The sequence below is a fragment of the Cupressus sempervirens genome, chromosome 5 (assembly GCF_028749045.1).
Source record: "Cupressus sempervirens isolate cs-2001-9-10 chromosome 5, ASM2874904v1, whole genome shotgun sequence".
NCBI lineage: Eukaryota > Viridiplantae > Streptophyta > Pinopsida > Cupressales > Cupressaceae > Cupressus > Cupressus sempervirens.
The window spans coordinates 1001979374-1001996143 of record NC_143122.1 but is presented as its reverse complement, the minus strand read 5'-3'; the positions used below and the strand labels follow the sequence as shown (position 1 = coordinate 1001996143).

The window sequence follows — 16770 nt, the reverse complement described above, 5'->3', positions numbered from 1 at the left end:
ACAAAAAGGAAATATTTTTGGATGATGCAAGATTGCACTTACACCCAAGATGCTCCTACATCAATTTAAATAAATTCGTTCACCAACTAAATGGTTGCATTATATTCAACTAAAAGATAATGATAGTCATGGCATTTTGGATCCTAAGACACAATGGTTTATTAAATAATGAAATGGATAGTTAGGGTCATTTCAATGAATAAGTCATTTTTTAAAAAAATTATATCGTCACATTAGTCCTTGTACTATCAAGCAAAAATGGAAATATGTTGAATGGATAGACAAAATCCTCCCTACTCCCTTCTTCCTTTTGAAAATGGCATTCCCTCTTTAGTCCATCTAGAAGGCTCGAGAACATGTTAATAAATGCTCAGCCTAGAAGGATTCTTCCTTACAATATGGATTCATTTTTGTGAAGTTCTATTTTATCTATTAGAACAACTTGGTGAAATACTAGAAGGTTTTTCTCTTGTTATTACCTTCCCATTACATTCCTATCGTCTTTTTAAGAAGGGAGTTCACCAATTTTGGTGATGTTTGGGATTTTAACTCTTTTGAGTTAGCTTCTTAGAAAATATCAAGTGCACTTTTAGTTTAAAATATAGTTTAAGCAATTTCTTACTTTTGTGATATATTTCGTGCTAATGGATTTTGAAATGAAGCTTCACATTCCCCTAAATTGTAATTTTTCTAAAGATTAGGTATGGTTTTCTAAATATCATTTATCTTGTTTTCCTCTATAAAGGTTATATTTGAATCTCCTTTTGAATTTGCTTCAAGTAATCCCAAGTAAATTAGAAATGGAAATGTAGTTTTGGAGGACTAAAGCCTAGGCTAATAACTAGAGTTATGTTAGAAGATATTACATTATAAATTGCCTATAGGAGATAGATTAAGATATATGATGGTCTATCCCATCAAATATCCTTTTTGTCAACATCTTGAAAGCTTTAAAAATGTCTCTGGGGATTGTTTGTTGGCTAAAAAATTGGAATGTTATTTTCATTTTCCTACTATATCTTATCATACTTCGAGTTGAAAAGAGGCAATTTTGGTTGTTTGTCTTTATAATAAAGTTGTGGCTAATTCTCTTAGTCATTATGCTTTACTCAATATATGAAAATGAAAACGCTTGGCTATAATTTTGCACCAATTAGTTCCCAAGAAGAAATTGAAAGATTTTACACTCATATCCTATATCAAATTGTTCATTTATGCTATCAACAACAAGGGATCAACAAGGAGCATAATGAGATCAACAATATGTTGGATAGTTTTAAAGTTAAGATTTTCAATATCACACGAAGTTATTTTATGCTCCAAATAGTTTTAAAGTTTGTTTAGATTTAGATTGCAATGTTCAACTATGCTCTTTTCATGTGCTCCTATTGGTCCTCTATTCAACCAAAAGCCATAACATCCATTAATCTTCATATCATTCCATCTCATGCTGTAATTTTGTTCAACCATCGAAAAGTCACACTCTTTGAAGGTTTGTAATGTTGATTCCTTTATATCAATTTTCCCCACACATATGTATCACGAACTTAAATAAAAAAAAACATTATCATACAAATTTCAAGCATTCCAAAGGGAAGAGTCTACAACACAACGGTAAATTGTGAGCCTTTTATGGGAGAGGTATTAAGTTTGAGTCTAGACTTCTCGAACTTAATAAATAATAATAATTAATCCTGACTTCCACCTCTTTCCCATAAAAAAAATCAACTATTCCAAAAATATAATTATGTTATTTACCTTTAATCTCAACCCACTACATTTTAATGGTATATTTAATTTGCATTTTAAGATGACAACTCTTTTTAATACATTAAACCAACAAACATAAAATATAAATAGACAACAAAAAAAATCAATTTAGAGATATTTGAGTTGACATTATTTTTAATGGTCAAATATCTTCACGCGTTATTTTTCCATATAAAATAATAATTTAAAAATTCGTTTTCTCTATTATACTAATTAGAATTTATAGTTTTTAGTGTGCTCTTCCTTGATGGAATTTTATTTCTCTTTTTATCATACGCTATATTCTCAAATTTATAAGTCTCCTCCAATTTACAGAAATAAAATATGAATTTCAAACAAACAATTAGTAACCAACGTAATCTGTGCTAGATATACGTTTTCCAAACACATTGGACAGAAAAAAATGCGATCTGATGATGAATCACAACGCACAGCCAAGAAAGTTGTTTTATAGTTGTAAGAAGTGTCAACTTTATCATACCCTGGGCTGACGTGTCAAAAATCTTACATAATTTAGATTATTGATTAGATTGCCACGTAATCATGTGCTGACGTGTCGTAGCGCCTGTTTCAAGTAAGGGTGGGTTTGCTTGCACCGCCATCCATGGCAGTAGGTGGGCCGAAGCGAACTCAAACTCTCAAGATGTGTGGATATACACAATGTGTATCTCACTATTCACACTCGCAGAGTCTTGGTTGTTTCCGTTAAAAACCAAGGCAAAAAGAAAAAGAAAGGACTTGAGACCTCTTCTTTCACACAGGATTGTGACGAATTTGATTGTTGAGATGTATATACAATGTACATCTCACAATTCACCCCGATGGAATAGTTTTCCCTGCTAAAAACTGTTGGCATTGACATAAAGAGTGAGAAAAGGGAAGGAAATGTATATAGCGTTCTGATAAATGGATGTGAGAGTATATATCCATTCGAGATCTATTAATAATGTCTGCTCTTTCAAATATTTTTATATCAATTGTATGTTTTATTGTGGATTATGTTTCATATGCGGTATTCAAGATAATTGCAATAGTAGCAGTGGTGCTGATTCACATGTTGAGGATACCAGGCATGATCATTCTTGAAGTTTTGAGATATATATTTGAGTTGATCCCCTTTATTTTGGAGCAATTTATTAGGCAGGTCACGGATTTGCTGTTTACGGCAGTTTTTGGGTGTGTGGAGTTGATTCAAAGTGCTTGCAGTGCTTTAGTGGGTTTCATGGTGTCCATGATTTTTGACATTTTGGGTCAGCTGTACACTGCCCTTCATGATTTTGCAGACCTCTTTTCGGCATTCCTGTGGAATGTTATCAAGATGTTTGGTCTCTCTCTTTTGAGCATATGGAACAATTTTGTGGATGCGGTAGCCTATTTTATACATAATGTGTAGGCATGAATTGGTTATTAGATAAATTGATTGAGAAGAGCTCATATTGAGCTCGGTATGTGTATGTGAATTTATACTGGGGCGTTTTTCCCAGATCAAATGTTGCAGAATTACAATATTGCAGCCAGAGAAAGTCATGAAGGCAATGTCAGAAATACAAATTTCATTCTATTTGATTGTTAAGAGGTAAGAATTTAATATGCTCTTGTTATTTTTGAAAATTAGTTTGCCACATGCAATTCTCAATATCTTGCTCTACTCAGCACAATTATTTTTGTTTCTGAATTCGTTATTAACTAGCATGCCCATCGGAGGATACCTAAATGCTAAGAAACTTTTGCTTGATGGAATGATATGGAAATCAATGTGCTGCTATGGTTTTCAGCTCTAGTCTGTATGGTTGGATGAGTTGGCTTGAGGTTGTGGGTAGCCTTCCATGGTCTTGGGTTCAAATCTCTCTTAGATTTAAAAGGTGAGACATCTTGGGAGTGCTGGTCACCATTGGACTAGATTGCGGGGACACCCCATGTAAAAAATAAATAAATAATGCATTTCTGTCCATCCTGCTAATGCTAACTCGGCTGTAAATATCTCAATGTCCATAGCCACTATTGTATGATAGAAACGCCCATAGATTGAGGCCAATGGCTCAAATCCTTACCTAAGAATCAGTAGCAAGAGTTGGATCTACAGTAGAGATAAATTATCTGGTAAAGGATAGCCACTGGCCTTCCAAAATGACACCTAATTGCTGGAGGAATCCCCAAGCCCTTCAAGCTGCAAGACAACATTTTGATGCCTAGACACCTTGGAAATTATAGAGTTGATCTGACCTGACCTGATTGATATACATACATTGTCACAATTGTAGTTTCCCATCAACTAGTTGACATTAGACTCTCGAATGAGTAGTAAAATTGCTACAACTTTAGTTTTAAGGGGAAAAATATTAATGGAATGAAGAATCCCAGTTAAATTGCTCAAATGGTTGTTTACATGCTTCAATATTAGTTTAGATAATGCACCTTCTTTAGTTTTGCCAAGGACTGAATCGTGTATTACCCAATATCAGAGAATAGCTTATGACATAGACGTTATCCCTTGCTTCCCTGAAGCCCAAGCTTTTAGTGTATGTTCCTTCCTAGGGAGTGGGCATTTCATCTGGGAGTATTCCTGACTCAAAATTTAGGGAAGATAAAAGCTATGAGATAATGATACAAAACTATGTACCCCATAATCAACATGTCATCCTCCTATGCAGATCGATTCTATTAAGGTTCAGAACAGAATGCTATAGCCCGCGAGATTTCTGAATGCCTAACAACTTATCCTATTATCACAGGAAAATATAGAACACCTGTTTAGCTTTACATTTCACAGCCATCAATCGTACAAAATGGAGTTCATACTGCAACAAATGGCTTATCTTCTGTTTGGACGGAAAATATATTTATATTGGTCTGATTCAATAGGCTGAGCACAAGTGGTGAGGATGATGGTATGTTCCACAATTACACCATCCACCAAGGTTCAAACCTCAGAGATAATATAAGAGATGAGATTGAAATTGTATCACAAATGACTTTGATTGAATAGATACCACTCAATTCCTAACTCTCAGCTGAAGAACTATCAGCCTAAGCTTGTGCTTGCATATCATATGGCAAAACAAACTCATGAATGACGTCAAATCCTCCATTAATAAAAGATATAGCATCCATACCTTCAATTCATAGAAACTTACTTTGGCCCTGAAACCAATGTTTTAAAAGTTTAAAACAAACATAGAAAGTTCTCAGTTTAATTTTGGTGAAACATCTTACAAGTTGGAGATTTCAGAAATGATGAAATCTGCATCAAACATAAGATTCCGTAAGTTTGTTGCCCTTAAAAGGTTAACTTGCATCCGATTTTCTTCATTTAATTTTGAAACCCCAAATGTGATTTATAAGCTCGGGCGTTGATGCTATTGTAGTTTCAGACTCTATATTGCCCTTTAAATTGATTTTCTTCCTGATGAAATTGTTACTCTGATACATAGATATGAACTTTAGTCATGTATAAAAATAATAATTGCAGGTTTCTTGCATGATTTCCAAGTTAATCACCCAATGAATGGAAGGATAGGCCAAAAAAAATATAGAAATACAAACTGTCAACTGTATTTGATCAGTAACTTATAAACCAAGAAATTTTGTACTGTGCTACTTAATTAACAAATTGCGAACGCCATATCTTACCATGGAAACCCTCCCAACAATGGTTATGCTCTCGTTAGGGCGATCGCATTTTCGTTAGGGCATATTCAGTTTCACTGCCTTTGGAAACGAACGATTCGGGCAGAAGGGGTAAACCGCTCCTCTCTTTTTCGAACCTGATCTTCTGATCATTTTATTATTTATTAATGCCTACATTAATGACTATTTTATGTTCCATTTCGAATCGGTCTTCAATGGCAGATCACTTTCACTAAAAAGATGAACCGCACCGCCTCTGCTTGAAATCTTTTTTCGTTCCATATTGGACTGTTTGAGAGTTAAAAGTGGCCTATTTGAAGCATTATATTAACATATTGCTGCAAACAATTTTTGGCTGTTCTCTGCTATTTTTCATGTTGAAGAAAAGAAAAATCTAATTCAAAATTCTAATTTTGGGGTTTTGAATTTTTCTCAGGTTCCAGTGTTGGAGGAATATAGACAATTCCATGAAAATCTGGTTCAAGCTGTTGGGCACCAAATCCGAATGGAAAACTACCCAATAGAGATTTAAGAGGCAAACCTTTTGTGTTTTCGAAGATCCAAATGGATCCAAGATAATGTAATACAGATTATTCATTAGATAACTCCATTATATTTTCAAGCATACGGTGAATTGGCATAGCTTGAAAGATGATCCCTGACCTCCTTTAATAAAGGAGATTGTATTCATTGCTCTTCTTACGAACAAGTTGAGTTTTATGATCTGCAGCACAGTAAATGGCATGGTGGATTGTTGTTTACAAATGTTCCAATAGATCTTGACTGGTTTTAATATTGATGCCAAGACCCTTATATGAAATGTGTCCCAAATAAATATCAAACGATTTGTGCTAGTTGTTAAGTAGGAAATTACAATCACAAAATCTTAGATGTATGCAAATTCTTTATATACCAATGGAGAAAAATGGCTCAAAGTGTAAAACATAAATAAAATATGAATCAATGGTATTGCATCCATTTCATGCGGCGTCTATTGTCTTTATTATTCTTCTTCAAATTGATTCTTAATTCACAATCACATATTGACAGCATGATAATTTGTTATTATTCTTCTTCAAATTGGTTCTTAACTCACAATCACATATTGAAAGCATGATAATTCTTCAAATTGGCTCTTGATTCACAATCACATATTGAAAGCATGATAATTCTGTGACAAGAAGAAATCAAAGATTCATGGTTTGAAAATTTAGATTCTTGGTTAGCAAAACATCTCCTCACAATGCCCATTACCTTTGTCATTTCTAAGAATGTCATTGGGTTGTTGTCATTATTTTGTTAAAATTAGTTTGCCTTTCATGGGGTGTGTTTGCTCCTAATTTAACAGTTTTAAAAATAAACAAGAAATCAAACCAATGCATCTAAGGCTAGCAAATTCCTATGATGAATACACTCGACTACAATCCTAGGCCAACTATAAGGCATAACTCCTTCTTCACTTCAGGCTTTGCAAGACCTAGGCGGGTCAACCGTGAGGTTCTAACATATGGTACCAATGCAATTAAAAATATAATCTGAACCTAATAATAGCAGATGAAACCCTTATTTCTCCTATTAACTCATGTAATAACATAGATCAGCATTAGCTAGATGCAAAACAATGCAATTCATAAGCTGAGTGAGGGCATTCTATTGTAGCTCTTCAACATGAAAGGGAAAAGCATTTGATTAATAATGTTGAATTCAGCAAAACCCCAAATATGCAGCAGTAAGAACAAATGATCCTGTAGATATCAGTGTCAAATCCATTGGGCAGTTTTATGAATCAAATACACACATATGGATACCTAAGACATACTCATATATTCAGATATATGATCTATCCATTCACCTTGTAAATAGACATCTATGTCCATAAAGATCTCACTACTTATTGAATATCCTCTTGATGAAACCTACAACCCTGTCAAAGTAAATAAGCATTTACTTAGCTCTTTGTTCCAATAGCAAACTTATTTAGACATACAACCTTAAGGGATTGCAAATGAGTTTAACCTCTTTGTTCTTAAACACAAAACATTGCAGATATGAGAGGAAGGAGATGAGAATCAGAATGAAACTAAAGAAATTTCTGCTCAACTGTATTCATTTCCTTGAAATTATACATTCATATGCATGAAATCAAAACATAGAAACACCTAATAAATCTGAACTTGTTGTATTATCTTTCCTAAGTTGCTATTCATACAAGAGAAATTGTTGAAGGAAATTTGGGGTCATAGTGATGGGAACACATCAAAACTGGAACCAAAAAATGGTATCACGGCAGTGAGTAGTTTTTCTCCAAAAACTAGAACCCTTACAATGAGAAAGAAAGAGAATGATATAGGAGGAAGTGAATTCTTGGATCTGATCTAAAGACGACATGTGTCCACTTGAAATTCCCTTTCCTAGCAGTGAAAAGACTCTCTCTAATCTCTCTCTGCAACTGCATATCAAATCTTTGATCATTTTGCCTTTCAAAAGCATAAAGTGATTCAAAAACTTGATAGAAAAATAAACGCTTTTGATGCCAAATCTCAAATCAAGGCAAATGCAAAAATCAATTAAATGGCCTCTAGAATGCAATATAATCTTTTCAAAAGAAAAAATTCCACATTTAGGCTTCAATAGTCTTTTATATCTACCTCCTAGCCAATTTTGATGCTTAAAGGCAAAATCTGTCCATTCTATTGAGAATGCTCCGGAAAACATAAATTTGCTTATAGACTGAACCAATGAATAGCTGCTCAAAAGCTGACCCCATATCTAGAAAATTTATCTCCTCCCAGTTTCGACGTTTTGCTACACTGCATATTTCGGATAAAAATTGTCCTCCTGGCAGTCATTTGAAATTCTGGCTCCCAAGGCCATGATCAGAACTTAAAATTCAAAAATTTAAAAGTTTACATAGTATAAACTATATAAAACATTTAAATTTATTCAAATCTTTCATAAAAACATGCATTGAATACTTTTGATTTTGATTTTTTTTTTAAATCTCCGAGTCCATTGATGCCAAGTGTCAATCCTTCATTGGTCAATTATCTGGCAGGCCCCACCTCACATTATGTGATTTGAAATATCTTAATTTTTCTCTTAATATTTACTCCAATTCTTTACTTACGACCTCATGCTAAGCACATTGGTATATTTAATATATTTATCCTTTATACCATTTAAATATCTCACCTCGCCATTGGCTTCTCGTAGCAGCATAAAGCTTTCATTTTGTGCCTCCCGCTCCTACACTTGCGTACCACCGTGAGCCTCCAAAACTTGCCTTCCGACCATACGAGTGTTAGGATAAACCACGGACAAAAATAAAAACTACATGCAAATATAACCAATAACAGAAAATAATAGAACACACAAAAATGAACACAAGGCACCAAGATTTAACGTGGTTCACCCAATCCCTGGGCTACGTAGACCAAATAGCAAGTCTGATCTTATTACAATCCAGTGATTACAACCTGATTACAATTCGTAATCCCTTACAGCTCAATATCGCCGCAAGAACCAATTTCGTATCACCACATATAAAAAATACCCAACCCTAAGCCCTTTTTATACAAGTATTAAACCGCTTTAGGGTTATAACATGTCGGCCATATGTCGGCCATAATATGTCGGCTACCATGTCGGCTACTTCCAAAAAAAAAAAAATTCGGGCCGATGCCCCGAACCCCACTATTTATGAAGTATGTACAGTACTTTCCTGATCAGTCACCACAATCTAACAATCTCCCACTTGGGGACTGATTAGGCTCCACACTAAACAACAATCTCCCACTTGGAGACTGATCCTGTAGCAATACAACTACCGCATGGGGCTCCCACTGGATCAAACCACCCTGGACTCTGTTGTTCTTTTATTCACGTTTAGTCTAAAAGACCAACTGAAGCTGAAGAGGAGTTCAGCTTCTCCCTTGTTACAATCTTTGTCAACATATCTGCTGGATTTTCATTGGTATGTATCTTCTCCAGCTTTAACTGTCCATCCTCCAAAACTAACCGAATGAAATGGTACCACAACTGTATGTGTTTGGTCTTAGAATGCAGAGCTGAATTCTTAGCAAGATGAATGGCACTCTGACTATCTGTGAACAAATAATTATCCTTCTGAGGATGTCCCAATTCTTCCAAGAAGAACTAAAGCCATATCATCTCTTTGGTTGCCTCTGTAGCAGCAACATACTCTGCCTCTGTAGTGGAGAGAGCATTAATCTTCTGTAGCCTAGAAACCCAGCTCACGGCTGCCCCACCAACAGTAAAGACATAACCTGTAGTACTCCGCCTGGTATCAATATCCCCAGCCAAATCTGAGTCAACATAGCCCTGTAAATCAATAGTAGAGCCCCCAAAGTGTAAACACTTATTGGATGTTCCTCTCAAATATCTGAGAATCCACTTGACAGCATTCCAATGCTCAAAACCTGGATGACTCATATACCTGCTAATGACTCCCACAGCATGTGCAATATCTGGCCTAGTGCATACCATAGCATACATCAAACTTCCTACAGCTGAAGCATAGGGTACCTTGGACATCTTATCCTCCTCTTCCTGTGTCTTGGGACACATCTCCTTAGTCAATTTCAAATGACCAGGTAAAGGTGTGCTGACAGCTTTAGCATTCTCCATAAAGAAACGTTGCAGCACCTTCTCAACATAATCAGCTTGAGATAGCGTCAATGTTCTGTTCTTCCTATCTCTGCAAATCTTCATACCAAGGATTTTTTTTGCTGCCCCCAAATCCTTCATAGCAAATGCATGTGCTAATTGGCGTTTCAGCCCCTTAATATGATCCATGTTAGAGCCAGCTACAAGCATATCATCAACATATAAACATAAAATAATGTAGCTATCATCATCCAACCTCTTAAAATAAACACAGTAATCTGAATGACACCTATTATATCCATGCTCATGCATAAAACTGTCAAATTTCAGATACCATTGCCGAGGTGCTTGCTTCAAGCCATATAAACTTTTCTTCAATTTGCACACTAAGTTCTCCTTACCTTTGACCTCAAAACCCTGTGGCTGAGCCATATATATTTCTTCATCCAAATCACCATGAAGAAAGGATGTTTTAACATCCATCTGCTCTAAATGCAAATCTTCAGTAGCCACAAGACTTAAAACAATACGAATAGAAGTCATTTTAACAACAGGAGAAAATATCTCATCAAAATCAATTCCCTTTTTCTATGCAAATCCTTTTACAACTAACTTGGCCTTAAATCTTTTCTTACCTCCTTCCTCTTCTTTCAACCTGTAAACCCATTTATTCTGTAAAGCCTTTTTACCTGCAGGAAACTTGCACAAATCCCATGTCTTATTTTTCAGCAAAGAGTCCATTTCATCTTTCATTGCAGACTCCCACTGAATCTTAGTATCCACCTGCACAGCTTCATCATAACTTTCAGGTTCACCAGCATCAGTAAGTAAAATAGAATACAAAGAGGGAGAAAACCTTTGTGGAGGTCTAATTTGCCTTGTTGACCGTCTAACATTCACTGGTGTGTGTGGTATTTGTTGTTGCAGTTGTTGCACATCATGAGGAATGGCTGGAACATCAGCTTTTGGAGTATCATCCAGCACTACATAATCATCTTCTTTCTTCTCATGTTGCTGCAACAGATCTTTGTACAACACTTTTTCATTGAATATGACATCCCGGCTTCTTATAATTTTATGATTTTCAAAATCCCAAAGCCTATAGCCAAATTCATTAATGCCATATCCAACAAAGACACATTTCTTTGATTTAGCTTCTAGCTTGGTTCTATTTTCAGAGTCTATATGAGCAAAATCTTCACAACCGAAGGTCTTGAGAAAAGAATAACTCACCTTCTTACCAGTCCATGCTTCCTCTGGAATACCACAACCCAAAGGAGTAGAGGGACCTCTATTAATCAAATATAATGCAGTATTGACAGCCTCTGCCCACATGTGTAAGGGCAACCCAGCATGCAACCTCATGCTCCTTGTGCACTCCATTATAGTCCTGTTCATGCGTTCAGCCACTCCATTTTCCTGTGGAGTCCTTGGAACAGTTTTTTGTCTACGAATACCATTAGTGGAGCAATAATCTTCAAATTCATGACTGCAATACTCACCATCATTATCAGATCTAAGACATTTTAATTTCTTACCAGTCTCATTTTTCAACCAAGCATTTCCATTTCTTAAAAGTTTGAAATACATCAGATTTCTGTCTAAGGAAATAAACCCATACTTTTCTAGTTGCGTCATCAATAAATGTAACATAATAATGAGAGCCACCAAGGGAAGATACCTGAGCTGGTCCCCATACATCTGTATGCACAAGCTCTAATTTCTCCTTTTTGTTTTCCTTCCCTGTCTTTACAAAACTCACTCTCTTTTGTTTTCCATACACACAACTTTCACAGAAATCCATATTCACACATTTTAGACCTGGTAAAACTTTCCTTGAATGAAGTACTTTCATACCTTTCTCACTCATGTGCCCAAGTCTATTGTGCCACAGCGTTGTATCAGAATCTACAGCAACTATTTGTTCTCCCTGCTCAACTGCAGTGATTGTTCCTGAATATTCATTTTTCTCTAAAACAATCAAAGTAGAAGGAACAATATGACCTGTACAAAGATATAAGGTGCCTACTTTCACACCTTTTGCTACTACAAGGGAACCTTTTAAAACCTTCCAATTTTTATCATTAAAAGTAACTACACAACCCTCATCACCGAGTTGCCCTGCTGAAATTAAATTTCTACTTAGTTTTGGAACATGTCTTACCTCATGTAGTAGCCAATGATTCCCATTCTGCAACTTAATCTTAATTTTTCCCTTTCCAACAATCTGACAGGGTTCATTATCCCCCAAATAAACAAGCCCAAAATCCCCTTGGACATAATCAATGAAATAACCTCTATGAGGTGTAGCATGAAAAGAAGCACCAGAATCTAAAACCCATGAATCATCAACACTCTCTAAAGACAGAAGCAAAGCATCCTCTTCGGATTTGTTACTTACCACATTTGCCTCTTTGTCTCCATCTGATTTATCTCCTTCATTTTTCTTTCGAGTCCAGCAATCTTTCTTTTTGTGCCCTGGTTTTCCACAGTACCAACAATCATTTGGTCCTCTCGATTGAGACCTCCTCCCCTTTGACTTTCCTCTTGATTTCCCACAATTTCCAGAGTTACTTCCTCTTTCAGTCGTTCTGCCCCTGCTTTGTGCATTTAAAGCACTTCCTAATGTAGATCCACCTGAGGATTTTTTACGAGTTTCCTCACTTAAAATAACACCGATCACATCATTATATTTTAGGGTACTAGATCCAGGAACAGAATTACTCACCGCCATTACCAAGCCATTCCAGCTTTCAGGCAAAGAACACAAAATCAAGAGAGCCCTAATTTCTTCATCAAAATTGATACCCACAGAAGATAATTGACTAGTAATAGTATTAAACTCATTTAAATGATCTGCAACAGATCCACCTTCTGCCATTTTCATATTAAATAAACGCTTCATGAGAAATACCTTATTTGAAGCGGAGGGCTTTTCATACAGTGTCGCTAGGATTTTCATCAAATCTTCTATCGTCTTTGCTTTTGTAATATTAAATGCCACCGATGGTGCCAAGCATAACCGAATGCTTTCGAGTGCCTTTCTGTCTAAAAGATCCCATTCAGCCTCTGACATAGTTTCCTGATTCTTGGCTTTTCCTTCCAACGGCTTCCATAAATCCTTCTTATATAAATAGTCTTCCATTTGCATCTTCCATAACTGGAAGTTCTGCCCATTAAACCTGTCAACCCTCAACTTACCCTCATCTGCCATCGCTCCCACTCAATTATGAGACTCCCACTTAACCGTGAGACTTTCCTGCAGAGGATAACTAAAAGACAACCTTGCTCTGATACCACTTGTTAGGATAAACCACGGACAAAAATAAAAACTACATGCAAATATAACCAATAATAGAAAATAATAGAACACACAAAAATGAACACAAGGCACTAAGATTTACCGTGGTTCACCCAATCCCTAGGCTACGTCCACCAAACAGCAAGTCCGATCTTATTACAATCCAGTGATTACAACCTGATTACAATTCGTAATCCCTTACAGCTCAATACTGCCGCAAGAACCAATTTCGTATCACCACATATAAAAAATACCCAACCCTAAGCCCTTTTTATACAAGTATTAAACCGCTTTAGGGTTATAACATGTCAACCATATGTCAGCCATAATATGTCGGCTACTTCCAAAAAAAAAAATTTCGGGCCGATGCCCCGAACCCCACTATTTATGAAGTATGTACAGTACTTTCCTGATCAGTCACCACAATCTAACAACGAGAAGCTTCAAATTTCGTAGCACTATAAAGTAATGCAACTTCACCTTCCCCCCATACGAGGTAATCGAAGCAACATAGGGCCTTTGCAATTTTCTTTCAGTCATACACATTGGTCTTTATTTGCACTTCGCAAGTCAAAACACTTTGACTTCGCACAGTAGCCAGCCGCATGGGCCCCTCTATGTGTGCCTTAGGTCATAAAGGGAAATGCCTTTAGACACTTCACTACACCACCCCCCTATATATAGAAAACAAAAAACCATCTCTCCTTATCCGTGTGGGATAATCCATACTGTTGTTCAAGGCTGAGGCGCTGCTACATCTTGCCTCCCCAATCCCGTCCACCCTCCTCAGTCTTCCTTCCCCCTTTGCTGGCAATGGATTTTCCATGTGGAGTGTTGTTGTCGTGGGTCTTGGGAAAGATTCTCCTCTTTCATGGGTGCCCATTTCTTCCTTATGCAGCTTCCTCTTTTCCTTTGGCGTCTTTTCCTTGCATATATCTCTATCGTATTGGGTGCTTTGTCCTTCCACATGGGGGAAAACTTCTAAAAAAATTATTGTGCCCTGCTCTAGTTCAAAATGCCTCCCCTACCATATCTTTTATATGTTGTAGATGTCTATTTCTTGCCCATGTTGTGGGCTTGGCTCCTTGCTAGTGCTTATTTTTGAGGAGACCCTTTTGGTTGTAGCTGCCCCTATGAAAAGATGACTTGCTCCTTTGTGTTGACTTCCATCTCTCAACATGGGTGCCCTGCATTGAAACATGGTCCCTCCTACCTTGCAAAAATGTGGATATGCACATTAATTGATTCAGAAAGGGCCCATTCCCCTTAAACATGGCAGGATATCTGCAAATGTTGCCTGGACACACTTTTATGTTGTTATTTCCTTCTAACTTGGCATGGACATTCTCCAGCTACTTGTCGTGTCTTGGACATAGGTTCCTAGCTACCATGAATTACTCAGGTCCCTTCATTGTTATTGGTCGCCTGGTCACTTTATTCTTTACATGGAGTGTTCCTCTCTGTCATGTGAATGTTCTTTGGTTTTTATCTTTCTTCCTTGGATTCAAACAATGTTTGTAAATAAAATGAATTGCATTCTTGGATTCTAAAATCGGAGCAGCAATGAATCTGTGGAAGGGCCCCATTGCAAAGTGGATGGAAGTATATTGTTTCAACCTGGCACCCCTCTTCAAAATGTGTATCTCTTATTCATAGGCTTATGACTAAAATCATGGAGACCCTTTATATGAACCAATTACAATTTGAAAATCTTCAATCCATGCATAATTTCATCTATCTGATGTAATCAGTCGGGCCCCAAAGTGGGTCCAACTAAAAAAAAATTCCTTTTCAAACAATTGATATGCAAACTAATCCATCGATTAGCTCAAACTTACTGGATCAAATCAAGTGCTAAATCATCACTTAAAACTCATTTTATCACTATTCTTTCAACTGTGATTCGCTGACAGGAAGGCCTAATAATCGGCTTTAAAAACTATCATAAACACATGGCCAGGCTCCGAAACTTTGGATATCATGTCTCTGTTCTGCACACTTTTACCCCGTCAAATCTCGTCTCATGATGAATTCTCAGTCAAAAGATATTGATCGCCAAAGCTGCCCTCTTAGAACTGCCTGCACAAAAACATGTCAGAAAGCAATAAATCACGTTTGGATTTGGCTTTGAAAACTAGGTAAATGGACACTTGAGAAAATGAAAACTGGGGCGTTGGTTCACTGTCATGAGGAGAGTATAAATTTGTGACTAGGGCTTATGAAGAATAACTAGGCGCAAATGGGGAGAAGTCAAAGCGGGCTACTCATATTTGCAGACTAAAAGCACTGGCAGAAAAGCAGTTTTTGCAAATGGAATGGACCTGGGAAATTGTGCAGACGGATTAGTCAAGACCTAAAAATTGGCAGAAAACATAGTGGTACAATCCATTTGATCTCACCTATCATGGATTTTGAGATATGACATCACAAATAAGGGTTTCGACAAATCTGCACTTCTTGACACTAGTAAAAGGTTACAAATTGCATTTGGAATTGCATTTAAAAATTGATCAAATAGATTCGTCATAAGCTCAAACTTGAAATGTAGCAATTTGTTAACCTCTAAAATGCAATAGAAAAGGAATTTTCTCATTTTTGTCAACTGGGTCAAAGTTATAACAAGTCAAATAGGGCTTCTTAGAATTCTGAACAATTCACATCAACATGACAACAATAAATGACCAACTTTGAGGGATTCAAAACTTAGTCAAATGGATTCAAAATGACTCAAAATCTGAAACATAGGCTCTTTGGTATGGACACTAGACATTTCAAAAGTAGCGAATCATGACACATTATTGGGTGCAAGATATTTAATTGCAAACACAACCTCTTGTCACTATTTGACACAAGCAAAAATGCAAAATTGACAAATGCTCAAAATGGGACTTCACGAAATAGCTCAAAATGTCAATTTATCATCATGGAATACATAGACACATTAAATGAAAGGTGCTAGAAGCATTAAACACCTCTTAGGCCTCACAAGTATAGTTGGGTACATATGCATTAAAGAGCGTTTATGGGGCTTGATTTTTCAATGGTACTCAAAATCAGGGCTCCAATTTTGAGTCCCAACAGTTATGCCTTATAGTTTTCCTAGGATTGTAGTCAAGTGTATCCATCATAGGAATTTACTAGCCTTAGATGCATTGGTCTAGTTTCTTGGTTGTTTTCAAAATTGTTAAATCAAGAGCCAACAAGATGGCAACTCCACTGGGGAGATAAGATGGCAATACATTTTGTTAAAAGGACATGAATCTCTAGTGTTAATTGAATATTTTAGTCCTATTTTCAGTATGGTTTTGCCCATCTGAATCACCAACAAGATGGTGACTCTGCTGGGGAGTTGTATTGAATCTATGTGATAGACGAACCTTGAGAATTTGAAAAGGATTTAATACAACAAAAAAATTTTGCTACAGAAATAGGGTTGTGAGGTGTTT

At 36.4% G+C, this 16770-nt stretch overlaps 1 long non-coding RNA gene across 1 annotated transcript; it reads left to right on the top strand.

Moving 5' to 3' along the window:
• Window positions 1–2388: 2388 nt before the first annotated feature.
• LOC149559304 (uncharacterized) lies at window positions 2389–6162 on the top strand. The gene is made up of 2 exons (XR_016365136.1): window positions 2389–3346; window positions 5834–6162. It is a non-coding gene; the product is annotated as an uncharacterized LOC149559304 (long non-coding RNA).
• The last annotated feature ends 10608 nt before the right edge of the window (window positions 6163–16770 follow it).